General features: G+C 33.9%; 1 protein-coding gene across 1 annotated transcript in view; it reads left to right on the top strand.

Annotated features, from left to right (window-relative positions):
- Positions 1 to 3,988: 3,988 nt before the first annotated feature.
- LOC132701093 (semaphorin-2A) overlaps positions 3,989 to 27,695 on the top strand; it is an 836,804-nt gene continuing 813,097 nt past the window's right edge. The window contains exon 1 of the mRNA XM_060668770.1: positions 3,989 to 4,285. The gene's annotated coding sequence lies outside the window, so the exon portion shown is untranslated. The remainder of the gene's footprint in view (positions 4,286 to 27,695) is intronic.

The raw sequence follows: 27,695 nt of genomic DNA, 5'->3' as shown, positions 1-27,695 counted from the left end.
TTCCAGGACCGTCCTAGGAATTTATCTACCTATACTAACAAGCGTGATGAAAGTATGTTTTCAATATTTTTCGCCTAGCAATTTTTGCAACATGTACATTAAAAAAATAGTACAAAGTAACCTTACCTTCTATTTCATTATACTTCTACATAGTATCATTATTAATATACAAAATATTAAATATAATAATTATACATATAATTGTTATCTTACTTTTAAGAAAACGCATACGGGTTCTTAGAAACCTAGGCGCAACCAAAAACTAAGTGTATGTAAAACTCCTTGGACTTGGAATCTAATGGTACTTATTAACACAGCATATCAAAAATAAATAAATAAAAATAAAATAAATAATAATAAAGTATCAGTCAGTATCAACTTTGCCACGATAAATATTTTCTTCTTTTATTACTCGACACAAAAGTACAAGAAGAAAAATGTTGTTAATCGACAGGCACACAGGACAAAAATGATTATTTTCAAACTTACTATCTTACTTACTTAATATCTATATAACCGGCGGCAAAAGGAACTGTTCTCGTCATCTCCAGATATTTTATCGCGGGTGCCGCAGGGCTCAGTATTCGGACCGTTATTATTTTTGATTTATACGGCTGATCTGGGTGGTGTGGTTGCACAGTGCCAAGCTCAGTTTTTTGCTGATGTATAGTTTTGAGTGCGACAATTGTGAATATGCAGCTAACATCATGAATAGAGATTTAGGAAAAATGCATCAAACTGTAATGTCCATTACATTTGCTCCCAAGAGAAAGAAAATCAATATCAATTAAAGGATAAAACTAAATGTGGAAAATAACCCTACTCAACTTGTAGAGTCTGGGTGCATATATTGTTGACAATATGAAATTTTTCGATCTTGTCGCGCATGACTCCAAAGAGTTTGAGATTGCTGTATTGAAATAAAGATGTATTGTCGTTTGACATTTAAATACAGTTATGTAAAAGTCCTGTCTTCTCTCGTCTGTCTTACTGCAATATTTTGTATTACCCCTGCTTAGACACTGTGGCCTCTTATCGGCTACAGAAAATCCGGAATACTTGCCCGAAGAAATTAAATTTATTTAAAAATAAAAAAATGTGTTCATGCACAACTTTCTATGTTCTATAAACGTGTTATAAATTCCAGCATTCCTAAATATTTGGATGACAAATTAGTATTTAGGAATTTCATGATCTGCATCTGAGACACCGAGCCACGCTCACTATGCCGTTACATAGAACTGCAAAATTCCGATGTTCTTTTACGTATAATGCTGTAATTTTGTTCAACTCTTTATATCATTTTCTCAAATCAAAGTTTCTTGGTCCTTTCAAAACTTTTAGCTTTTATTTAAAAATGCATTTACTTCTTCCCGGGCGAAATAAATAAATTATAAAAAGCAAATGTAAATTTATACGTTACAACAAGGTTCGTCTTTGATGTGTAATTTAAGGTACATCATATATTATGATAATAATTTCATGCTTACTTTTCCTTGAAATGTGTAGATTGTATCTAGATATGGGTTAAGTGTGAGTGGCTCTATCCCATATTATCCCAAGCATAAAAAAAAAATTTTGTTCTGAAATTATTTATTTTGTTGCATTTAAGAATACATTACATGTGTCAAAAAGAAACTCGAACATACAAAATAATACTGGTTGGTAAACGAACCACTGGGAGAAAACACATAAGATGTAACATATCATTTATACATAAATATACAAAAGAAAGTACAAATTCGACAGAAAACCCAAATAGAATCTGATTGGATACAAAAAAAAAGCATAATATTTTATGGTAACACCCGGTTTCGTTTTTGGTAATATTTTACAAAGCATGAAGTATGTAAATGCACATTACACATATTACAAAAGTAAATTGTGTGGCTATGGCAGATTCTCCATCTCCTTCAGGCTTTATTAGCATGAACAATCATGAGGTGACCTTGTTTATCGTAACTCACTTCATATATAGCAGGTGCAAGATTTCTTTGAGTAATTGTTTTATCAGTTTTTAAAAGTCGCAAAGCAATGTAAGATTTAAAATGAAATGAATCACTTCGTCATCAAAAAACATAAAAAAATATTTCAAGCGGAGTTTTTCCAGAAAGCCTATTTTTTAGTTCTTCGCGACCTAAATTCATCGGATATACGTGTGTGAGTGTACTCAATCTGACCTTTCTTCCATTTGTTAGTAAAAGCAAGCCTGTCGTTTGCAGATAGAATACGACTTCTTTTGAATTCCAGGGTTTCATCTGATGAGTCCCATGCAGGTTCAGTAGTCGATAAATTACAGGACTGTTGAAGCACAGCTGTATCATTCGGTGAATGTAAATCGAAAGTTCCAACTATATCAGTTGGTTCCCCAAACTCTTGTAGATTTATGTTATCGTCCATATCTTCTTCGTCAATCAAGGAATCCACGTCGGGTGGAATTTAGACCGCGTCAATGTGTTCTGTAAATATTTTTTCACGTTATTTTTAGCATAAATTTACAAGGAATGGCATGCTACAATACATAAGAATACGTAAATTCAAAGAATACTTACGACTTTCATTCTTATTGTCCTCATCCATCACGATTTCCTCCATAGCCGCCTCTAATTCCTTTTGAGTCAAATACCTCGGAAATGCCATATTTTACGAACTGTAACATTGACTGTACAAGGCACAAACTAATTCTAAAGAACACGCTAATTGTTGGATGTTTATTCTAGATGCGCTGACTTGTCTAGATTTGCAATAACAAAGTATTGTTTCACAGATAAAACCAGTGGTGCATTCACGCACTAGTAAATATTTTCAAAAAATAAAGCTTAATCAATATAGCATTTCGAATGTATGTTTTCTACGATGTAATCTACATGCTATAGACTTAACAAAAATCGCAATACAAATCCAAAATATTTTTTTTTACTATTTTAAATTTATTTGAAGGTATGATACAAATTTATGTACCGTTTTTTTTAACTTTTGAAGTCATATATAAGATCTTTCCTTTACACATAAATTAGCGTTTTCTACGGTTTTATGTCCTTTAGTAGTGATAATAATAAAATTTCTAAATGGATGTGCAAAAATATTTCCTGGATGTGTCAAAAAAAATCATAGAATAGGTGGTGCATTAACGCACCACTGGGACAAAATGGGTTAAGACCAGACTTCGCCCATGTAATATTAATAATGACTATTATTATTATTATTATTTTCTCTATTACCTATAATTAATTGGCATAGAGTTATCAAACTTGTGTCATTCTCAAATTGCAGTTTTAGTGACGAGTTCGGGTTGGCAAGAGCGGAGTGAGTGTTTAATAAACCAGTGGATGCAGAAGTTTATTAGCGTGATGCATATATTTTTTATTCTACCACCATCAGTTTTCGGGTAATTTTTTGCAAAACGTCAGGAATGCCTTCGCTGAGTTCTGCTCCCAAATCCGTGGTTAGCGAAGCTTAGCTTAGAAGGGGGATTAGAAAAAAACATTTGCTATAACCGTAAAGTTGTGAATACTGTTTTTAGAGATTTTACAGAATCCGCGATTATTTGATAATAGTGCCTAGTAGCTTACTCGTAAAAAATAAACTATAACTGACCGAATATTAATCAAGAAATTTGAGAATTGAATCTATTAGATATGTAATTTTTTTGACAAAAGTGGGAAAATGGGATTTTCTGGTTATAATTGCTTCCAAACACTAACAAAAACAAAGCTTCTGAAGATGATTTCGGTTAATCAAAATTAAATTCCATTCAATGTAAACACACGCTTACTGATATCACTGTTAAACAAATCATGATCAATCGGAGAGCCACGTCGAAGCAACGAAACCCCCCGTATATAGAAGTCTCTGGGTCAGCACTTTCCATGCGCGAAGTGGAAAGCCCACGTGTTTCCTCGGCCCCGTCAAACTCGCACCCCCGATCCAATGCATTTTCGGCTGTCGCAGACGGTAATAGCGAGCAACCCGCTATAGTCCACTTCGCCAGATATACTGCTTAGCGCTCCACGGTATTTCCGCGATCCCGGAGCCAGAATCGGGAGAATCTATCCGTTTGGTTGCCGCGATCATTAGCCTTAATAGATTATATGGGGGTTAAGTGAATTCGAGTGTTTTCGTCGCGCGTTTGCTAAGAACTTTTTAAAGTAATTGGAAACGACAAACCGGAATGGTTGTGTAGTTGTTCAAGTGGTTCCTGGACCTATTTCGAACGGTCGACGGAATTGGATTATATAGCGTATAGTCACGGAAAAAACATTTCTGCGATTTGATTTTGGTTGAGGTAATGGAATCAGTTGTTGCACGAAGTGTTCAGAGTTTATGTTTAATTGAATTTATTTAATTAAAAAATAAGCATGAAAGACCTAGAATTTAATGAAATGATGAAAATAAACACTAATAAATAATATCCTCGTCACTGCCGGTACATTTGGAGATTTGATTTTGATAAAGACACGGTGTTGTCGAAACAATTGTCATGTTATAATATATAATTTCGCCGCTTTTGCGGCGTTGCAGCTAAGGTTACAGGCAAAAGTTTCCTTAAATTTTAAGGTTGTTTATAACAAAAAGTGAAATAATATTGCAAGCTTGTTCAGTTGTCATGAAAGTTTTGGTTTGATTTAGTACTGTACAAAACTGAAATAACACTTTTATATTAAATTTTTATGATGTTCGCTATGTGTGGGAAATTTTTGTATTTGAATAATTTATTGTTATTTATGTCTGGATCGTTTTCAAAAAACTTTTTTTTTATCAAACCTCAATATTCGCGTTTCCAGAATTTTTCGAATTTGCCGCCATGTGGCCGATGTCAAAATGTATTTTTAGGTTATCGGACATGTAGAATCACACATACAAAATTTTCAAATCCGTTGATAAAGGATGACCCTGCATAAAGTATGTGTAAATGTATCTTCAAATGTTTTTTTTTGGCATTCAGTTTTAATAATTTATATATCAAAAATAGTGTTGGGCTTCCTTATATAAAGTTTCATGCAGCATTCATGTAGAAGATCAACGACCTAATAATAATAATATTAAACGGCCTTTATTCGATTTCGAAGGAGATATCTTACAAAATATATAACTGTGCAACATGCAACCTCCTAAATTAAGCATATGGAACAATTTATAAAATAAAATATAGCATAAAAGTTACACACACATTCATAAATCGTAAAAAAAAATTTAGCACTGCTAGAGTGAATTCAGAAAGGGATAAGAAAAAATAAAGTAGCACTATACATATATTCAACTTGATAGTTACTAGCTCTATAATCGGTATCTATTATGATAAATGTATTGTTTAAGTTTTTGTTTAAATTAATTATCAAATAATAGTTATTGGAAAAGCATTGCGAACAAACTAATAAATAAGTACCTCTTCGCTGTTCTTACGTTTAAAGTTTTCTTACAGAATTTCCGTTGAGGTTAATTGCCAGCAGTGCAACAGAGTTTCGCGCTCTTTGAGATGCAATAGAGTTTTGCCTTTTAATTAATAAGTATTATTGAGAAACTTGGTTATATAATGTGGAGTAATTGAAATTCGTATTCCACCAGGACCTATATTGTGTGGATGCCCAGCGGTGGGAAGAATGAGATATTCAAAAGTAGGGGCTGATATTCGGGAGCTTAAGAACCCGAAGGACGTACCGCCCCACAAAATGGCGGTCTTCATACGAGGGCTGAACTTGATGAACTTGGTGAAATATAAAATTGGCAGTGTAGAGCAATAGATTGATTGGTTCCAGCCGAAGGATGACGAGATGGTCGGGCACAATATCTTGAACCAAACCTAACATCAGGAACTGAATATTATAGACTTAAGAAATAGCATTATTATTTTTTTAAATAAACTAAGAAAAAACATATCAAATGATCCTCGTTGGTATAGTAGAATACGTTGGGGATTTTCTGTTCCATGCCGAACGTCTTTTATGCTAATAAATTATTTTAAAAATCTTTCACGATTGAAAAGGCATTAATATCAGCGATAGAGTTTGTATTTCTCTATAGGGTCGAGTAACTTGCAAAGGCACTCACGCACGCGTTTATTAGTCGAGGGGAAATGAGATCCGATTCGTCGTCCCCTTGTCTTATTAGCATTGAAAAAAATAGTCTTGCTACTCGCATTTTCACTTCGTAGAAATTGGTTGCCATCGAAAACTATTAAGACTGGCACTTAAGTTAATTTATTTCGTTTAATCTAATTATTTAAAACTTACCCGTGGGAAAAAATTATAAAAAGTATTTTTGAGGGGTTGTCTTATTTAAATGTTTCTTTTTAATCATCATTTGATCATTCTTTTGTTTACATCAACGAGGGATGCCAAAATGTATTTTATCTACTTATGCACGGTTTTAGCGTGCGGAAAATGTCACTTTACGACATCGGCTTCGGTACCCACTGTCGCGGCCAGTTCGGGCATATCCGGTACTTTAGTCACAGGTTTGATAGCGATCGGATGTTTTCGGTAATTCGGTGACACCCAATTAGTAGGCTATAGTATTTTTTTATTTACTGCTATTGGCCACGATTATCAGGATTATTCGGCCAAACGTATAGTATAGTATGCTAAAATATTGATAAATTTCTTCGCTCTGCATCGCTTGCGCCAACATTAATCCGTGGCTTAAATAACGTTTATCAAACTTGTTTGATGATATACCAATATTGAATACATAAAAGAGTCATAATTATAACAATTATATTTAAGCTCTTTAAAAATTACTACTAAAACGACTACTTTACTTTTATTCCTGTTATAGTTAAAATTTCTAGAAATACAATTTACTTTTTAAATTTTAAACAAATAATGGGCAATACATATTTTGCATATTAAGAAAAATAAGTTTGTTATTTTCTCGATTTATTGTTCATAGGTTCAAAATTAATGAGGTCTAAATTGTTGTGTTTTCAGTTACACCGTTCTTCCGAAAAATAAAAAAATACCAAATAGATAGTTTCGTAGACATAAAGCCTCATAATACGATTTTTTGCTCCTAAAACTATAAATTTGATTAAGAAATTAAATCCAATTTATTTCTTTATTTATGATTAATGAATAATAATATAATGCAATTAATTTGATTAATCAATTAATACAATAAATTTTAATTATTCAATTTATTAATAAGTTTAATTAATTACATAATCAAATCCAATTAAATTAAATTAACTACACCATTGACTGATATTTAGCTTGTGACGCAGTATGGTACTTATTTTGAGAAGGAAAAACAACACAAAATGAAGCTGTGGTTTAGTTAACTTCAAAGCAAGAAAATAAATAGAAATATGGTAACTACAAATCAATATGTATACTGACCATTCTAATTAATATACAGTGTACTTCATACACATGAGAAATTTCGTTTGATTTAGTATTGTTCAAAACTAATCTGTGAATTAACGCTTGTGTATTAAATTTTTATAGTGTTCCCTATATATGGAAAAAAAAATTATTTGAAAGTTTTATTGTTATTCTCGCTCTAAAATGTCATTTTAAACAGTTTTAAAAATTTCATCTAACTCTACATTTCGCATATTCAGGTCGAATTTTTAGAATTCGCCGTTGGCCACCCAGATGTCTGAATTAACTTTCTGATTATCGGACAGGGAGAATCGCACCATCATCACCTCTCACAAATAAGAAACTTTCCTATATCTGGCGAAATTTGTGGTAGTACTATATAAAGACACAATAATTTTTAGTGAGAACACTGTTACAGGGATATGCAAAAGTTGTCTCTTTAAATAATTGGAGATTTTTCTTTTTTTTTCAGAGATATTTTGGGATCTTAAAATAGCAGTTTTGTCTCGTTTATTTATTTAAATATAAATTTTAGGATTAATATTTTTTGAAACACTAACTAACCGAAAATTTGGGGACTGCGATATGAAAAATGTAGAACCGATTTTTTTGCTTTTTTCATCACCGTATTTTGAACTGTGGTGAATGCTCAGGTAATACCTTAAGATCTGGTCGACTACTTTATAATATAAAATTTTTAGCTTTAATATGTCCCATCGAAATATTTCTGCTTGACAAAATTTTATTAGTTATTGTAAGAAATTTTTGTCACAAACTTTCGTCTAAAAGTGCTGTTGATGGTCTTGCTGTTTGAACAAGAAGTTTTCTGAAAAAATATTCAGAAAGGTCTGAATTTTTTTTTAATATTAATCAATTAATCATTAATCATAAAGTCCTTGCATCTATACTTATCTTTATGAATTTTCACAGATTTCTATTAGATATGGATCCCATAGAATAGAAAATTTCTATAATGACTAGCCCCTCAATTTTTTGCTTAATAAATCTGCGCCACTAGCTGACGCCATCGAATCCGACCGCAGATAAACCAACCTGAATTTTTATTTAAAACGTTTCCGATGGCTAAAGGCGCACCAGACAAAACGGCATTCTATATCCATTATATCCGTTTTATGCACCCCAAAATGGCGGAAAACGCTTGTTATGAAAAACAAAATTCGAAAGCGCCCGCGGCAGCCTGGACGATTTCGACGCAATTTATTCGAATAGAAAACGAACGTCCATTGAAATGCGAACGTTTGAATATTTAGTTCGTTAAGGGCGATTTTACGGGACGCACCTCCGTAAAGTCCTAATGTGCAATTAACGCATTCACGGTCAGAAAAAGAAAAAACTTGCGAAACTTTCGACGCTTCTGGTAGCGATAGCTCGAAGGCTTAGAATTCTCATTATTAATGTATAGGATATGTAAGGAGTTATAATTAATATAAGTTGAAACAACTTCGGAAGAAGTTTTCTCATTAAAAATTTTCCGGACCGGGGAGAAAATTAAGGACAAAGTTATAATTATTTACCTAATACGGCGAAAGAAATTCTCTCCAAATATCGTAAGATGAAAACCGTGGTGATACTTAATCAATAACTTTTTCTTTAAGTGCCATCCAGGTGTTCTAAGCGTTCTGGTCTAGGTGTTCATTTTCTACGTCACCGACTCTCCCGGGTCACACCGGTGTCCGGGGCAATGAGGCAGCGGACGCCTTAGCCAGAGAGAGCTCCTCGCATAGGTATATAGGGCCAGAGCCCCGCTGGGGGATCGCCCCGTGTGTTAGGCGGGGAGTTCTCGAAGCCTGGGCGAGAGACCGGGCAGCGGTGGGCTGGAGAGTTGCTCCGGGAACGAGGCAGGCGAGGTTTATGATGGATGGGCCCGCCCTCCCTCGGACCAGGGAGCTGCTTAGACTGGCCAGAAGGGAGTGTAGAGCACTAACAGGGGCCTACACAGGACATTGCAGGTTTAGGAGGCATCTTTGCTTGCATTGGAGGCATTGGAGACGACCCGGAGTCTAGGTGGTGCATGGACGGGGAGGAGACCCCGTATCATCTGCTCACCGAGTGTCCTGCCTTAACATGGGCAAGATTGGGGGTCTTCGGAATGGCCCTGATCGATCCGGACTCAATCCACGGTATTGGGCTAAAGGAGTTGCTGACCTTCTATAGGAGGGGCGGCATTCTGGACGACCTCTAGAGCGGCCTGGGGGCATAACGGGCCCATCTGGTGGCCTAAGTGCTTGGACGCCCTCGATGGTGCCCCCCTTTAATACCAATACGTCACCGGCTCATCCATATCTATCCATATCCACAAATCGGCATGCAGCTTGTGGTTTTGATTTTATATCTATGCATACAGTACTAATATCATCAAATAAATTGTATTTTTATAGTGTCAAAATTGAAATAATAGAATTAATATCTGAATATTACAACAATAATATGACTGTATTGTAAATACATTACAAAAACATATCTCTAAAGACAATTGCCATTTATTATTTATTTGATATAATAGGAGGATTAAGCTCAGTTAAGTTCGTAAAATAAATTACCACTAAAAAGTAAAGAAATACAAGAGAAGAGAAAGGAAAAGGGCAAATAATAGTAGTACTTATTATTATTTACAACAATATATAAAAACAAGTATATAACAAAAGAAAAAGATTTACATGCAATTCATATTCGGCAAGGTCAGTTAAACTGCTCTTCCATTTACGTGCAGTCTTTTCAAATATTATAGAAGGTAAAATTTTAAGACTAAAACGATCTCATAAAGTTCAAATCATGAGGATCATGTCTAAATTAATTTTTTTTGAATGGACATTTTGGGCATCTTTTTCATTTTTAACTATCCTCATGTTAGACTTCGCTCATACCGTTTGATGCCCGTAACAACAATTCTGTATTAGTTGGAGCACACTTCAGGAGACAAGGACCGGACATAGTGTCACAAAAATTAAACTGCAATATGACTGCAATATTGATTTTTTAAAATTATGATTTAAAAGGTATTTTTGACTGGAAATAAGTTTAAGATTGGCAAATAGCTATCTTACGCAGTTGCTGACATGGTCCAAAATCCTTTACTCAACATCAAGCAACAGACCCAGATTCCTACAAGCGCTGAAGAAATTCGCTATTAAGATTAATGCGTAAAAGGTTCTGATATAGGAAACTCCCAAACAATAATACTTGGCTCTTTTTAAGATTTACTATGTATGGTGTGAACACCATTTGCAACTGTTCAATTTGAAGTTTCACATTTCGCACTGTGTCCGTGAAGTAGCTTGAAGCACTACGTCACAAATAAGCTTTGAAAATAAATGTTATGCAATTAGTCTCATTTTGAGAATGTCGTGGATTTAGGACTGTATTTTTCCTGTTGGTATAGATTTTGGGTTAATTTATTTATCAATCAACCAACTAACCAAAACTTTTGCGTGACTTTTATTTTTTCATATTGTGCATGATCTGACATCTACTTTGTGTGTTACAGTGACCTTATATGAGAAGCCATTATCAAATTGGAACATTATAGTCTATATTTAATCAAGATTCAATCATTCAATTGAATTTCTCTATTTGAGGAACCGGCCTATTAATTCGCACTCCGATAAATGTAATAAGCACTCTAGATCCGGAAGAGTCTGCATATTTATGCTATCTATTAATCACTAAAAAATTGTTTGCTTTCGATTGAATTAATTAGACACGTCAATGCCAATGAATATTCTTGAGGCTATTGGAGCCTTCTGTAATTTGTAATTTTTATCACTTTGATTCATCTGATCTACATATGGCCCTAGCAAAGTATCCTGCTCAGTTTCTTAAGGCCTACTAGATGGAAAAAGTTTAACAGTAAACCTACTCTTTTGTGTTTTAAGTATTCGGAGTTTGCTGGTAAGATTTTTGGGTCAGGTCGAGATCAAGGCTGTAAAACCGCACTGTAATATTAAATACCGTTTCTCGCTGAAATTTGATGAATGTGGAAGCTGTGCGGGTGCTTTTACAGTTAATAGATGCAGAGGATTCCGCCATGAAAAAACCGATCGTTATCTTCAAACGGCATTACGAAACAAAACCCGTCGGCAACGGCGTTTTATATAGCAAGTTGTAAACTACAATTTCCATTTCATCAACTTGAATCGCGACGGCTTTTTCTCCTTTAAATAAATGAGTAATTAAAAGCAGCGGGGCCGGTCTCTCTTTCTCTCCTCCATGCCGTTAACGAAACTCTTTATTGGTCCCTTTCGAGTTTGTCGCAAATGATAAGAATTTTATTGTATTCGGGTTCGTCGTTGCCGTCGCTTTGAGAACGTTTTATTGTTCACGAATAAGTCCGTTAAAATACGACAACGTTCGAGATTCAAAATATTATTTGTTCGCCTGTTTTATGTCTGCGATGAGGTAAAGTCTGTTCATAGATATAAGAAAGTGACCAATTGCTTTTGAATGGGATTAGCCAAGATTATTACCTAAAGTTTCGGAATTTAAATTCAGGTAAAATTATGGTCCGTAATAGAAAATAATTTTATACCTACCTGTGTTTAATATTCTTTGGTTTGGTATACTACTTAGTTTAAGTTTATTAGTAATCATTCTTATTTCGTGTGTAATACAGCGTGTGTTGAATCGTGTGCGAATTATGCAAAATATGTGCGAGTCTAGTGTATCTCAGGAGATGCTCCCGCCCAAATGTAGAAAACCCTATTCTATTGAGACTAAGCAAGTTATAAAGCATGTTTATTTGACTTTCCTTGAACGTGGTGCCAGCAAGCAAACATCTTTAGAAGAAACGGCCACATTGACGAAAATTCCATCAACTGCAGGGAAAATTGTGAATAATCCCATTTCAGCGAGGAAAAAAAGAAGCGATGCTGATATTTTCTCAAGTGTAGATGAAAATGATCAAGATATAATACGGCGTAAAATTTACCAGTTATACGAGGAAAAAAGCGTACCTACATTAGATATCTTAATTAGGAGGCTTGAAAAAGATGAAACCGGTGTTAAATGTGGCAGAACTACCTTATGGAAGTGTATTTAACACATGGGTTTTAGATTTAAAAAAATTAACAAAAGGCAAGTTTTAATGGAATCTTTTAGAATTCGGAAATGGCGACTGGAATATCTAGAAAAAATTGGAATTTACAGAGATCAACAAAGGCAATTATTTACTTGGAGCAAACCTGCTTCGACACTTATGATACCCCGGAAAAGGGTTGGGTTGACTGAACTGATAAATGTAAAACAAACGCCCCATCAAAAAGAGGTAGAAGAATAAATATTTTGCATGCTAGCTCTAAAGATGATTGGTTTCCAAATGGACTTTTTCTGTCTGCGAAAAATATTAAAGATTCTTCTCTGGATTACCATGAAGACACTACCGCTGATTTATTTGAAAGTTGGTTTGAAAACAAACTGGTTCCAAACATTCCTCCTAATAGCGTCATTGTAATGGACAATGCAAGTTATCACAAAACTACATGTATAATAACAACATTTATTTTCATGAAGATTATACTAAAAAGCAATTAATTGAGGTTCTACAAAGCTTGAACCTACAACCGGAATACGTCTGTGATAATTATGCTAAAAATCTAAGGCATACAGCTTTAAGGCTTCCACCTTACCACTGCATATTTAATCCCATTGAACATGTTTGACACCAACTAAAATCTGCCATTCGTCGTAACAATGTTTTTCCCCGTGTTAACTCCAATGTCCTCAAACTTATAGAAACCGAAGTTTTTAACATCCCTCCACAAAGTTGGGCAAATTCTGTTAAACATATAGAAAAAGCAGAACAATGGTATATCCATATTGCAAATAATATAGAACAAATAATAATTAGAACAGGCGATGATTGCGATAGTGATACTGATATATTATGTGAATAATTTTAAGTAACTTAAGTAGGTAATAAAAATAATTTGTAATTTTTTTTAGATTTAAACATAAAGACATATATAAATAAATAAATATTGTTTAGTGTCTTTCCTAACAAAATCCCAAATAATTAAATGCTAAGCAAAGTACGGACCTGTTCAGCCATATTTCATCCTTACAGCTTGCCCGGGTCTTTCCTTAATTCGTATCAGTTAATTACTTTCTTATATCTATGAACAGACTTTACATCGGCAGGAAAGAGATGCTGCCCTGTTAGCGAATAAAAAGGAGGGTAAAATGAAATAAATGTTGCTCGAGGAATAGGTATTGACGTTCAAGTCGAAATTTTATTGGCAGGGGTCTACTTTTATTAGTGCGCGAACCCGTAACAATTTTATTTTTAAATATAATCGATTTTTTATTTAAACCATATCGCTTCTAAACTTTTATATTTTCGGTTTTTAATACAGCGGTTTATAATTTATAATTTTGGTTACAAACTACAAAATGGATTTCAGTTAATTACTAAACAAAAAGCAAATCTTAGAGTGATGTTAAGTTTCGCTGCAAACAAGAGTTTCTGCAATTTTTACAATCCTTCCGATAGAAATTCTGACGACAGACGGACTGGTAAGTAAACACACAGTTCCATTTTATCCTTTAAGCACAAAACCATTAAAAACGCTCTGTCCAAATAAGATAAAAAAAATCGTATTCGGTTAAAATTGTCAGTATCGAGTATTTAACATATTTATAAAAAAATATCAAAGTGAAGTTCTTTAAACATGCCTGTCCTTGTCTTAATACATTTTGTTTTACACTTTCAAAAAGATAAGGAAATTGGTTGGATTTGTTCAATAGATTCCTAAATTCCCTCCTTAATTTTGGTTCATTAACTATGTGCTTTAGGTGCCCGACAAATGAAAATTACATGGATTTAAATCTGGAGAGTGAGCTGGTCAGTGTACGGACCCATTTCGACCAATCAATCTATGCCCGAAATGTTCCTTCCGATATTGATTTGCCCGTCTATAATTATGTGGTACTATATTTTTATAATTATGGCTAGTCTCACATCATCCCTTAAAAGCTGGTAATATTGCCGTTCAAGAAATTATGTCAATTACGCTATTACGAAAAGATTTCAAAACGAGGTAAAGAAAACGTCTATTAGGATTGTTTACTAAAAAATGAAAATAAAATAAAGTAAAGGTACAAAAATAGTTTGGTCATACATAACTTAAATAAAGAATGCAAAATCGTAGACCCTAAAATAAGCTTCAATGGCATAACTACGTCAGATTCGCAAGATATATCACAACATTTTTCTAACTACTTTAGTAGCATGTTTGACCCGAATATTACACAATGCTATATTTTATCTAATTACTCAGATAGGCGCGTCAACATCTATAATTTTTAGAAGGAATCTGTTCGTAAGATACTGCTTGCTTTAGATCCAGAAAAAGAACCAGTGCCTGATGGCAATATTATTTTCAATAAATGTTAAGCACAGGGTACATTTCCAAAACGTTAGAAATTTGCACAAATTACATCAATCCTGAAGCCTGATGGTGCCATAAAAGTCTTCGAAGCCGTTATTTAAATCCAATTATTTTTCATAATAAAAAATGATGTAGATCTGAATCAATATGGACTTTACAAGAAACGTTTCTTACTTACAAAAGTAAATTCCTTTTGTCCATAATATTAATCTTTCTATGCAGACCTATGCCGTGTACACTGACTTTTCTAAGACTTTGAGAAGGTTCATCGCCACCACTCTGGTAAAAAAGCTTGGAAATTTCGGTGCGCCTACTTCGTTTGTTGCAAAGTTACCTAATCGAACTCAGTTTGTGGTTGTGAACGGCCAAAAGTCGCTTTATGCGAATATAGCGTCTGGAGTCCCCCAGGGGTCACACTTACTTTATCTTTGATATTGGAAGCTGTTTTTAATATTCAGTAACAGCCTCATTCGCAGATGACTTAAAAGTAAGAATAGAAGTTCCCAATCGGACATTTCACAAACTTTTTTAAAATCCCGATTAATGCGAAATAATTGAGTTTACAAGGAAAAAAGAACCTATTAATATTGACTTAAAATTGGACAATATAAAACTTAAGAGAGTTAGTCAAGTTAAAGATTTGGGCATCATACTGGAGTCCGAGTTAACATTTGAACCACATATAGGAAATATTGAAGAGGGTTTGAGAAATCTTGGTTTTGTATTAAAATAACCCCAAAACCTTTCGCAACCACAAAACAATCAATCAAATTTATAATAACGTGATCAAGTCCCTCTTGAAATTCTCATCAACTGTATGAAATCCGATCTATCGTAAGAATGTCGATAGAGTGTCTAAAAATGCTTTGCAGAAACATTAATTTTATATATAATAGATTCAGTCACTACATTTCGTAAGAAAATAACCTACAGTTTTATAAAGTGAGGTTTTTATAAAAATGTAAACAATCTTATTGAGTCACTTTCTTGTACAAATCACTTAGCTCTTAATGCTAGTCCTTATCGAGTACGCACTAGGGTAAGTTCTTCTATAAAACTAACTCTCCGCTTATTAGATGTACTCGTATGTACAAGTCCTGTGTTTTTCAGAACAACAAAGATACGGACTTATTCAACTTAAGTCTACGTTTGTTTAAAAAAAACGTATACAAAATTTTGCAACATTCGTTTAATTGCTGTCTATTAGCTTAGGAAATATCTCGTTAAGTTTCTTTTGTATTCCCGACCATGTGTAATGTTATATTTAATATGCGATATCCTGTAATTGGGCCTCCTTGTCTGCCTGTTGCTCAGCCTTTGGATTTATAAATAAATAAATAAATAATTGGTTACCAATAATACACCTCACACCTTAACGGAAAATTGGTATTGATAGTGATATACTCTCTAGTAATGTGAGAAATTGGGTTGTTTAAACTCACTTTCATTGCAACCATTAAAGCGAATTTATACAATTTCATCATCTGGCTGAAATTCTGCACACATTGAAAGCGGGGTCGATATTTACCGCGGGCTAAACTACAAAACTAAAAAAAATCAAGTCCCAGCTTCTCTTAAGCATTGGAATATTGAAACAAAATTTCTTTCTCAAAGTACTCTTTCAGTGGGATTTATCTGTGCAAAAATGATATGCTTTTCTTTAGCATTTCTATATGCTTCTCCAGAGCACAAAACATCTCTGCTGATGTTTAATTTGCCTTTTTTTTTTGTTGAATCGTTGCTCATGTGCGATCAGAAAATGTTAATACATTTGGTGCGATTATGAATAAGGTCAAGTGCACTCGCAACATGAGTTAAGGTCGTGAAAAGTGTATTGAAACCATCTTTATTTATTATATTTACATTTTCATTTCCAATTTCCGTCAATTGCAAAAATAATAGTACGGGAATATTTAAAAAAATACAATTCTTGTAGTCGCTGCTGGCAGATATTTTTTTATGGTAATGGTCATTGCAGTAAATCGCTTACCTGTGTTATATTGATGTAATGATTTAAAATATTCTGTTTATTTTTATTTAATGAAATAAAATAAAGCGGTAAAAAACAATTTTAAATACAGAGAATGTGTTATTTGTATTCGCTGATACAGTTTCATCCTATCCTCTTCGTGCGTGCACTGATATTGAGTTTAAATTTAGTATTCTGTGGTTTAAATCAAGTGTGTTTTTGTCTAGGAAAAGAAGTATATTTTATTTTCCAAAATTTGACAACAAGTTCCAATTTTATTACTGAAAATCGACGTTTCTTCAGGCTCATTTGATGTCGGGATCATTCCAAATGAATGCGGTGAAGTGAAACATTTGAAGTAAACCACTAAGATTGAAAATTTGATTTCTCGTGTGAAATAGCTTGAATATCTTATGAAAACGTTTGAAATTAATAATGGTTGATGTTAGTTATTTGATTCGAGTTTATAATTCAGAGATAATAAGGACCGAAATAAATATTGAAACTGTGGCTTGTGTGTGTTGTGTTCAATGCGAATTTTTTAGGTTACTAAAGAGAAAATTTTTGGTTAAAATGGACTTCTGCAAAAATTCGTAACACTGGTGATTTGCGTGAGTCACTTTCTAAATTTGTTAAGTAATAGACTAGATTATATTAGACTAATTTTCGTTTGTAATTGTGCATTTGGCAATGTTCGTGCACCAAAGCAATCTGGAAACTGTTCGGGTGTTCGTAGACAAAGACCGTTCAATCAATCTTTTTGATATTTAAAGTTATGAAACAGGTTTGCTTAGCCTTGATTATTTTTGACGGCTTTCCAAAGGAGAACGCAAAAGCCAATTTTTCAGTTTTGGATCAATCTGCAAAAGCGACTTTTATTTAATACTTTTCCTAATATTACATATATATTCTATAAAATTCCAAGTTGTTCCTTGAAATGTTCGATGAAGTGCGTAGGTAAATTATATAAAAACATTATGCAACAAGTGCGGCAAACGGCATTTGACTCATGAGTTTATTTGGCGCGAGCGGAGCGAGTGACTTAAAGAGTTTTTCTACTCCCGTCTGTAAAATACATAATTACTCACCGATCTAGTGTGCGGGAAGCGTCGCTTTACCACGTTAGTTTCGTTTCCCACGAATCCGAGCCACTTCGGGCATTTTCGAGATTTTACCACACGAATTTGGCAGCAATCGGATGTTTTCGAAGATATTTCCCACGCTTTGAATTTTGAAGTTTGTCAATTCTGACGGTCATGTCAGTGAATGGATTCGTTGTTTTGCGAAAATGTAACCAAAAACTAACGGTCGTAACGGGCATACTATACATGCAACACGTTCGGTAAACTTTTTAACTCACTCGTTTATTAAAAATTCGCTCCGTCAAATAAACTCGTGAGTCAAATGACGTTTACCGCACTTTGCATAATATGCTATTACCGAACATGTTGTATGGTATACTTACGACCGTCACGAAACAATCACAATTTAACAAATTAAAAATAATAACAAATTAACGGGTTACTAAATTTCGTACCATTAAAACAATATTTTTACCAGTTGCCATTGAGCCTACTGGTTTATTTTACAGAAGGGAGTAGAGAAGAACGTATTTCCGGCCTAACCTACCCTATATTATTTAATAGTTTATGTGGAGAGAACAGAACGACTTAGCTTTGGAGGTAGGGGACTAAAGCCAGAAGAACTTTGACACAGTTATATTGAACATGACCAAGGTGGTAAAACATTGGCTTCTAGTATCCAGGAATGGCGTTAGTTATACTTTTCGTTCAAAATTACGTCCTGTGAACTACTTTTAATCTATTTGTCAACTCGTGTAGTGGATTTATCTAAAATCGAGTTGCAAGACCGAGTTGCTAGTAATTAGTTTTGGTTAGTTGTTCTTTTAAATTTAAAAGGAAAATATAAAAAACTAGACACAAAAATGATGGACAAAATTATATCGTCACTAGATAAAGATTCAAAAGAACTTTAATGGTTGCTCCAGTTATTCGGGCACCTTTAACATATGTCGTATTATCATTGCAATGCGAAAAATAAAACAAAAGATTATACCGACAAATCAAAAAGTGGCTCAGATTCGTGGGAAACGAAACTGACGTGGTAAAGTGATGCTGCCCACACGCTAGATCGATGTGTAATTAGGTGTTTTACAGACGGGAGTAGAAAAAAAAAACTTTTCATATAATAGATATATAATCAACATGGATTGCCAGTTCCGGGCATATTCAAAAGCATAGATTGATTAAAATACAATATACATTAACAAAATGCATGTACATGTAAATTCAGTTCTTTTTTTTAAATAGCTATATGGTGTGTAAAAAATATCTTTTTTTAATCTGACAACGTTAGAACGAATAAACGCTAGCGCCAACATGGGGCAGTTTTTAACCTTGAGTTCATTTGCGTCTTGTATTACGTTTGTTCTTGAAAAGGTGTTTTTGGATGTTCCATTTCATGTGTATGTAAATAAATTAAAGCTGTGTTTTATAGGCGGGTGTACTTTTTTTCTTATTTTGTGTATTTGTGCTTAGTATTATATATTGTGGGCAAAGGCATCGGATGTGGTGTGCATTGTCTCGTAAAGTGTGTCAAATTTTCAATTCAATTCAAATTCAGTTCAGTTAAACTACTGATAATGTAGTTAAAATTTTCATATTGTTACATTATAACCTCACACAGCAATGGGACTTTCCTCCCAAAGTACATGACTACATTCTTCACCCCACTGGCCTCTTGTCTAAATGTCTTTATTTGCATTGCAATATAAGTAATTTTCTCGTTTAGTTGGAGGTCTGTGTTTCATTTACACCTGAAAATGTCATCTCGGTATATAAGGTTTATACAGAATGCCTTAATTTTGTATATCGTGTATAAAGAATTGGTTTGTTTTCAAAATACCGATATTTTTCACATAAAAATGTGACTTTTTCAGTTGTTTATGATTAAAAATAAAAGGCAAACAGCTAGAACACTGTTCCAGAAGCACACACCACAACTCTTGGGAATGGCATTCGGCTGCTGCTCATTGAACAATTGAGAAAATATCCATTCTCAAGCAAATTTGACTCCTCAAAGAAGGGTGGGCAAACAGCCCGGTGGACAGTGAATATATCTGGGGCAACTAAAACGCCATAGGCTATTGCAAAGTGTCCCGAAGTTATGGATAATTTATAAGTGAAGTGGGTCCCCTGGCGGTAGAGAGAATCCCCAAATTTATATCGGGAAAACCGCTGGCCTCTACAATAAGGGAGGTCTTAAAAGCTTACGATTTTCTTGTTCGGATCGTTATAACGTAACATTCGTGCCGACTTCGCAGGCGCGTTTAATATTTCATCGAAAACACCGCTTCGTTCATACGCATACGTTCGTTAAGAGAGCGAATGACAGCAGCAACTCAATTATGGCACGTAAATAAAGAGCCCGTCTTTGTACGAACGGCACCAATTGAGGATTTTTCTCTTTGAATAACATCCAAATTGAACGGCACAGAAAATAAATATCATTTCTAACATAGCAATCAGATAAAAGAATATATTACTTGCCAGTCAAAAAAAAATGACAAGTAATGGTGGAGAGTACCGCTAGGCGTATTTTAATTAACCACCGCTTAATAACACACCTTTAAAAATCTTTACAATCACATCCTCAAAATAACATATCACTTAAATAGATACAAAAAAGTTAATAAATTCTACATATCATTAGAGATGATATATCAATAATCTATCAGACATAATACTTTTCAGACCATTTTTTAATATTTCCAATCTAAGTATACGAGTATATTGAGTTATAAATTAGAGAAGAGATGTTTTAAAAACAATTTAAAAACCATTCTATATTCTGTATTCTATGGTTATTAAAATTTGTAAGAAAAGAACAATAGACAATACAAAAAGAAGCAGATATCTTCTTCTTTATGTGCTGTCTTCTCCATCATCATGGTGATTCTCACGTTGGACGCGGCTGCTCGGAATTATTCTATTATTCTATTGTTCTATTCTATTATTCTATTGTGATGTAGCATCACTGTCTTAAGTTTTTCAGCCATGAAGTGCGTCTTCTCCCCATGCTCCTCTTGTCTTGTATTTATCCTTGTATTATTAGTTGTAGCATGTGGTACTTTTTTCCTGGCATAAAGTGACTTAGGTAAGCAAGTTTTCTTGTCTTTACAGCCTCCACTATCTCTGTTGTAACTATATCTGCGTTTGATTATCTCTCTGTCTAAGAAACTTTAAGCATGCGTCTGAGTAGCCACATATTAAAAGCCTGGAGTCTTTCCAAGTCATCTTTGTTCGTTGTCCACAACTCTATATCATTCAGAAGGATTGAAAAATCTGGCCAATCTGATCTTAAGTTTGATGTTTAGATCTCTAGCGCAGAATGCTTTTCGCATGTTGGTAAATGCAGCTCTAGGTTTATCTTATTTCTCGAGAGTGTTCTCTAATTGAGTTTAAAATGGTATCCAGACATACTTATTAACTCTCTCAACTTCCTCATTGCGAACATACAATCTTTCCCGAACGTGCTCTGCTAAGGACCATAAATTTTTTCTTATTGGTATTAAGTGTAAGACCAGCTTCTTCACTGCTATTGACAATTTTGTCCATCATTCTTTGTAGGTCCGTGCTACTCTGGGTTATTATCATGGTGTCATCGGCAAAATCCTTATTCCTGCCTTTTCTTCAGATGTAGACTCTTGCATGATTTTCTCAGAGTAGGGGTTTAAAAGTATAGGAGAGAGCACGCCTCCCCGTCTTGCTTATAGACAGTACCAAAAAGCAGTTTTTTAACATTATTTGGAAGAGTATATAATTCATACAATAGTTTTGGTTAGTTAATTTATTGTATGATTTTTGGCATATTCTATAATTCAAATGTGAATGCAAAAAAAAAGATTTTTGTCTATAACCGCAGATTATAGTGTACAAGATCAATGTTATTTAGCATAATATTAAATGAGGACAGGTCAATATCAATTTTTGAAAACAAAAGAGCCTGGATTTTGGCAGGTTTCGTTTATCCAAATATAATTTTTGGAAGCCTAGGCTGATATATTTTGCAAGTCTACATCTGTAAAATTAATGGTGTCGGGATGACCTGCTGAGGTTGTTGCGAGATAAATTTGCAGGTCATCTGCATAAATGTGCCGAGATCGGATGTAAAAATTGTGAATGAAAAAATAAAATTGAAACTTATAAATGTCGAAGATGGCACAATTCCATTATTTCTCAATTATCAAAGTGTATACAACAAAGCTTATCTTTGTAAAGCCTGGTAGACTTGAAACTAAAAGAACTTTGAACTTCGATATTTTGTTAATAATAGCTAGGAAGCTTTCTACGAAGTGCACTAGTCCTAGTGTCCTAAGTCGGTCAAAGATCGTCTGGTTTCAAAGGTTTTTTAAATTCTCATAAAATGTTTGATATAAGATAACTGCTGTAGATCATCATAAATCACGAGGGATTTTGCCATCCGTTTGAAAGATATTTCTAGTTTAATTTTAAAACAATACATCATTTATTGTGATGGGGCCGTCGTCAGCCTTAAATCATCTAAATTTGACGTCTGCATGATCTGAAACGAAAATTGATGGAGATTGGGCGCAGGACAAATCAAATTGCGAAGAGAACTTCGTACACATATCGAATCACTTAACCGTTGTTGACACGGCAATGTTGTGATATATTTGTTTTCCTACAAGCTGCAACGAAACTGTTTGCTTTGCACTGCCATGCGATATTTCGAACTTAATCGGATTATGGCAATTTGATACCCATACGTCGTTATCGATTCGAAAATCGTCGGTTTTACTCAGGTTAATGTGCGAAAAGGAAGAAAAACGTTATATTCCGATTTTACCGCCACCTGCGTGGTTGTGACCAATGTGAAAATGTTTTTTTTTACTGCTATTGGTCATGATTGCCAGGATCATACGGATATTTTCGGGGTTAATAGTGACTTAATTCCAAAAACCTGAGAGGATGCCGTAATTAAAAGGGATTGGAAGTGACCCTGAAAATGTTTAGTCTGATTTCTGTATGCCAGTTGTAGTACTGCACGTCATATGTATAGACCAAAGTTATATTGCATAACTCATATTTTCGTAATTGAGGTAGTCTGATCATTGTGATTTAACTGGATTGAAAAATAACAGAAATTATAATATTTTATTTACATATATAGGTTTCCCCAATTAACTAGTGGTCATGCCATTTTCTTAATTGCATATTACTATATAAATTCTTTATTTATATAGTAATATTTATATAGATTATTATTTATCTTAAATGTATATTATTAAAATTTCTAAATCCTTATATACAATATACATTCCATCGTTCTTAAACTATTTTAGAAGTTAAAATTATTTTTTAAGAAATTTAGCAAAATGCAAATTATTTAAATCTGTTCTAACAAATTATGATAAATCTTCCTTAGTATACCGGTTAACATAATAATAATAATAACGTTTTGTTATAAATTATTTGATAAATATCATCTAATTGAATTACCCAATTTTATCGCAATGGCTAACTACTCAAACAGTTATGTTTTCTTACTTTATTTTTCTTTCCAATGATATTACAGTTTATTGGCAACCCCTAAGCAACATGTCGGATTTATACCTAAAATTAGTAAAAGGTAGTAAATTATTCAAAATTTTTGTCAAATTTCCGAAGGAATCATTTTTGTCCCTAAAATTGCTGAAGAGCGAAAATACGACTCTAATAACATATAGGGCACTCCATTTAAAAAATTAACTCGATGCCTGCTTTGAACTGATTTGGTAACGCTGCAATGCAATAAATATTTTAATAATGGTAGTTTAGGGATCATACACTGCAGCATCCGCGCCCAATATTTAAATAGTTATCTTTTCTATTCTTCATACACTTCAAATAGGGCATTGAGTTTGGGAAACCCTGTACATGTAGCTAATTTAGGGCAGGTTGTAATTTTCATTATCTTTTAAAGGCATGTACAACATTTTATGATCAAAAGTTTTATAAAAGACCAGAGAAAAGTTTTTTCGTCACAGGGAAATTATTCAAGCAATGTTTTTAAATTGTATGTTCGAATCACGTTGACGTCTTTGTGATGATGGATTATTTACAATTTAACTTTAAATACTTTATGCTTAAAGACTGTAAAAAAAATCTCGATTTTTTCTATTCTTAAGCCCGGTATTCACGATGCGATTTCTGTATGTATTTTTATCATATAAAAAACGCTGTTAAATATGCTGCTATTTTTTTTTTGTAGACACGATACAATTTTTTCGAGCAAAATATGCAGTTTTCAAAAAGTGATTTGATTTTGATTAAACTTGAACTGCTACCTAAAACCTAGTCAACACTGAATAGAATAGGAACCTAGTATGGAAATCTGCCGAATTTCTTGCAATTTGGTAGTAAACATTGCGCAATATTAATATACAGAATCAATTTCAAGCATCTGCTAAATTTTAGATATTTATTGGGCTCCATTAAACTGATTTTTCCATTTATGCGTATAATGCCATAAAACATTTTCCATTCCTAAAATTACATTTGTTCAGATAAAGTACTTACGTTTTCAAACCGTTCTCGCCTCTACATCGGATGTTGGGGTAAAATTATGAGAAACACGTTTCGGTGTATATTATCAGAGCAAATACGGCGGAGTTGAAAATTAAACACAAAGCCACGAAAAATTACTGTCCTAGTGGAAATAATTTCCTGTCGCGTAGCTTAGTCCGCCGCCCGTCATTGAATTAAATAAATGGGTAAAATAAAGTTATCCCGCGGAGTGTGTTAATTCACCCGTTTAGTGGGTTGTTCGAAGTTGTTTAACCCGAATAAGTACATTTTAAACTTACCTTCGTAAGCAGGAATTCTAAAAGAAAAACGGCCAATTTTCATGCTAAAATTGGCTTGCATTCAATCTTGTATCGTGCTTTATTTTCGATTTAATTTTCTGCCTTTGTGGTGCTTTGTACATCAAAGAGAGTTGAAATAGTTATATGATGTTTAATTAGAACTGGCATTCTGGACTATCGGAGCTATTTGGGTATTTTGGGATTTTTTATTATTTTATTTACAATACGCTTTGAGCAAATAAATCTGTCACGGTATTTTCTTGCATTAGCTTCTTTCACTATCAATTATCTCCAAATCTCCAAGATAAGACTCTAAAAGAAAATTTTCACAAATTTCTAAATGATTTTACGGATTTCACAGATTTTGAAAAATAATAGATTACGTGGAATATGATTGTATTCCTCCACACCGAAAACCATTAGATAAAAAAATTAATTAAAAAAATATACATATAACCTCTATTGCAAAATTGTTAAAGAGTATTGTCGCCAGTGTTAAATTACTAAATATAAATATTATAAAACATTTTTAAATCGGCCATAAAACTTCTATTCAAAATTAATGCACTCCTGACTTGATTTGAATATATAAGCTTTTAGGCATGTACAGAGTGTTTAAAGAAAAAAAGTAGTTTTATACTCAAGGTTGACACATTCTGTGGGAACTAACGTCAAGACTGTGAAACAGGTTAATAATGTCAATCGTACCAATTATAGTTGATTACAAAACATTTTGATACAAAATCATAAACATGAAACAAATGAAACGTCAATATCAATATTCCGTCTAAACCGCTTGACATCGACTTTGAACCAGAACTTTAATATGTACATCATCGATATTAGTTCATATTTACCTGATAATACTACTACATCACCCATTGAGGTAGGCAATGATCTCTAAGCTACTAACCCATTTGACCTTATAAATGTTCTATGGGTTAAGGTCTGAACTCATTTAAATAATTTTGCAATATTGGTACATTAGGTGTGAATAAAAAAACAAGAAAAGATGGAGATATGCATTGACTTCGACAAACACTTAATAGAAGTTTCCACAGAATGTTACAAACATTGAGTATAAAACTATTCGTACCAGCAATTTATGAAAAACTGACTTTGAAGTCGATCCAAACTTTTGTGGTGTTTGGTTTTTGTGTGTTTAATTTTGATGCCCAGTTTATGTACAATTTTTTTTTTCAAAATTTTGTTTATAAAATTTTTTCTCTTCAATTTTTATTAAGTTATTTCCTGCAATGAAAGGAGCATGTTTAAAACATGTAGTTAGTAATTTCAATAATATAGGTTGTTAAAAAAAAATTCGAATTGAGCTTGTTGATTTTCAATGAGATTTGAAGAAAACGGGAATAATTTTACATTCTTGAATCATTTGTTGATTAAATACTCCAGAGACTTATGCCTATGTAGCTGGTTTTTATCAAAATTGGTTAGGGTGCAACCAAACCTCATACCTTAGACGGCATCTAATGGGTGTTATTTTTTCGATGTATAGAACTTTAAGTTGGCGACCGATTTAACAGCTGTCAAGTGACTTATTCTCAGTTTGGTTTGGCAATTCATCATGAATAGACTCGCGCCTGAACAACGCTTGCAAACAGTGCAATTTTATTTCGAAAATAATGGTTCTGTGCGGAATATGTATCGCGCACTACGTCCATTTTATCGTCGACAAAATCGTCCATCCATGGAACGTTTTCGCACCACGTTTACTCTTATTGATAACTCGCATCCCCAGAGACGCCGTACGGTGCGTACAGAAGAAGCTATTGCTGCTGTAGAGCGTAGCATTGAGGAAGACCCGAATGATTCCATCCGCCATCGAGCACAGGAATTGGATCTGTGTCCATCCACTTTATGGATCTTGGTTTACGTGCTTAAAAAATCCAACTCGTGCAAAAATTGAAGCCAAACGATCATCAACTAAGGCGTAGATTCGTCGAATGGGCCCAAAACGAGATTGCCGTTGTTCCTGATTTTCATAAGCGAATTTTGTTTAGCGATGAAGCGCACTTCTGGTTGAATGGCTATATCAACAAACAAAACTGCCGCATTTGGAGCGAAGCTAATCCTCATGTGTATGTCGAAACACCGTTACATCCAGAAAAACTGACTGTTTGGTGCGCTTTATGGGCTGGTGGAATCATTGGTCCGTACTTCTTCAAAAACGATGATGGCCAGAACGTTCCAGTCAATGGTGATCGGTATGGAGCTATGATTACTAACCCTTTCATTCCTGAATTGAATAAGCATGATGTCCAGGAGATGTGGTTTCAACAAGACGGCGCAACATGTCACACAGCTCGTGCCACAATCGATTTATTGAAAGACACGTTTGGTGACCGCCAAGAACTTGTGATTTAACATCGCCTAGACTACTTTCTGTGGGCCTATGTAAAGTCATTGGTCTATGCGGATAAGCCACTGACTGCCACTAGAAGACAACATTCGCCGTGTTATTGCCGATATACGGCCACAAATGTTGGAAAAAGTCATCGAAAATTGGACGCCCAGATTGGACTACATCCGCGCCAGCCTTGGCGGTCATATGCCAGAAATCATATTTAAAATATAATGCCACAAGATTGTCTTTCGGATAAATAAAATTCATGTCAATCGAATAATCCACCGTTGTTTTATTGCAACTTAAAGTTCTATATATCGAAAAAAAACACCTCTTACAAATACTTGAAAATAGTTATTTAATCACTTATAGGATTTTTTTAGTTTAATTTGTTTATTATGTAAAGATACTTGAATTATTTAAAAAAATTTAAAAATAAAAAAAATGGAAATATCTTATGATTTCACGTATAACAAGGACATCACGGATATCATAAATAAAAACAGCAAATGTAGTGATCAAAAATCGATTAGAGTCGGGCGTGACTAAGTCCAGGAAATATTCTTCTCCTCCCGCAACAATTACGCAACAATCTGGACTACTTTGTCACGTGGCGTGCACTAACATCGAAACTGATTCCTCTCTTGGCATAACGACGTTCCCATTTATAATCGAGGCAGGCATTCATCGAGCGTCGCGAGCTCTTGTGTCGCGCACAAGTTTGATAAAAGACGATACAGCGATAGATAAAAAC

The sequence above is a fragment of the Cylas formicarius genome, unplaced genomic scaffold, assembly GCF_029955315.1.
Source record: "Cylas formicarius isolate icCylForm1 unplaced genomic scaffold, icCylForm1.1 PGA_scaffold_4__25_contigs__length_36172078, whole genome shotgun sequence".
NCBI lineage: Eukaryota > Metazoa > Arthropoda > Insecta > Coleoptera > Brentidae > Cylas > Cylas formicarius.
This window is presented reverse-complemented; position numbering and strand designations above follow the sequence as displayed.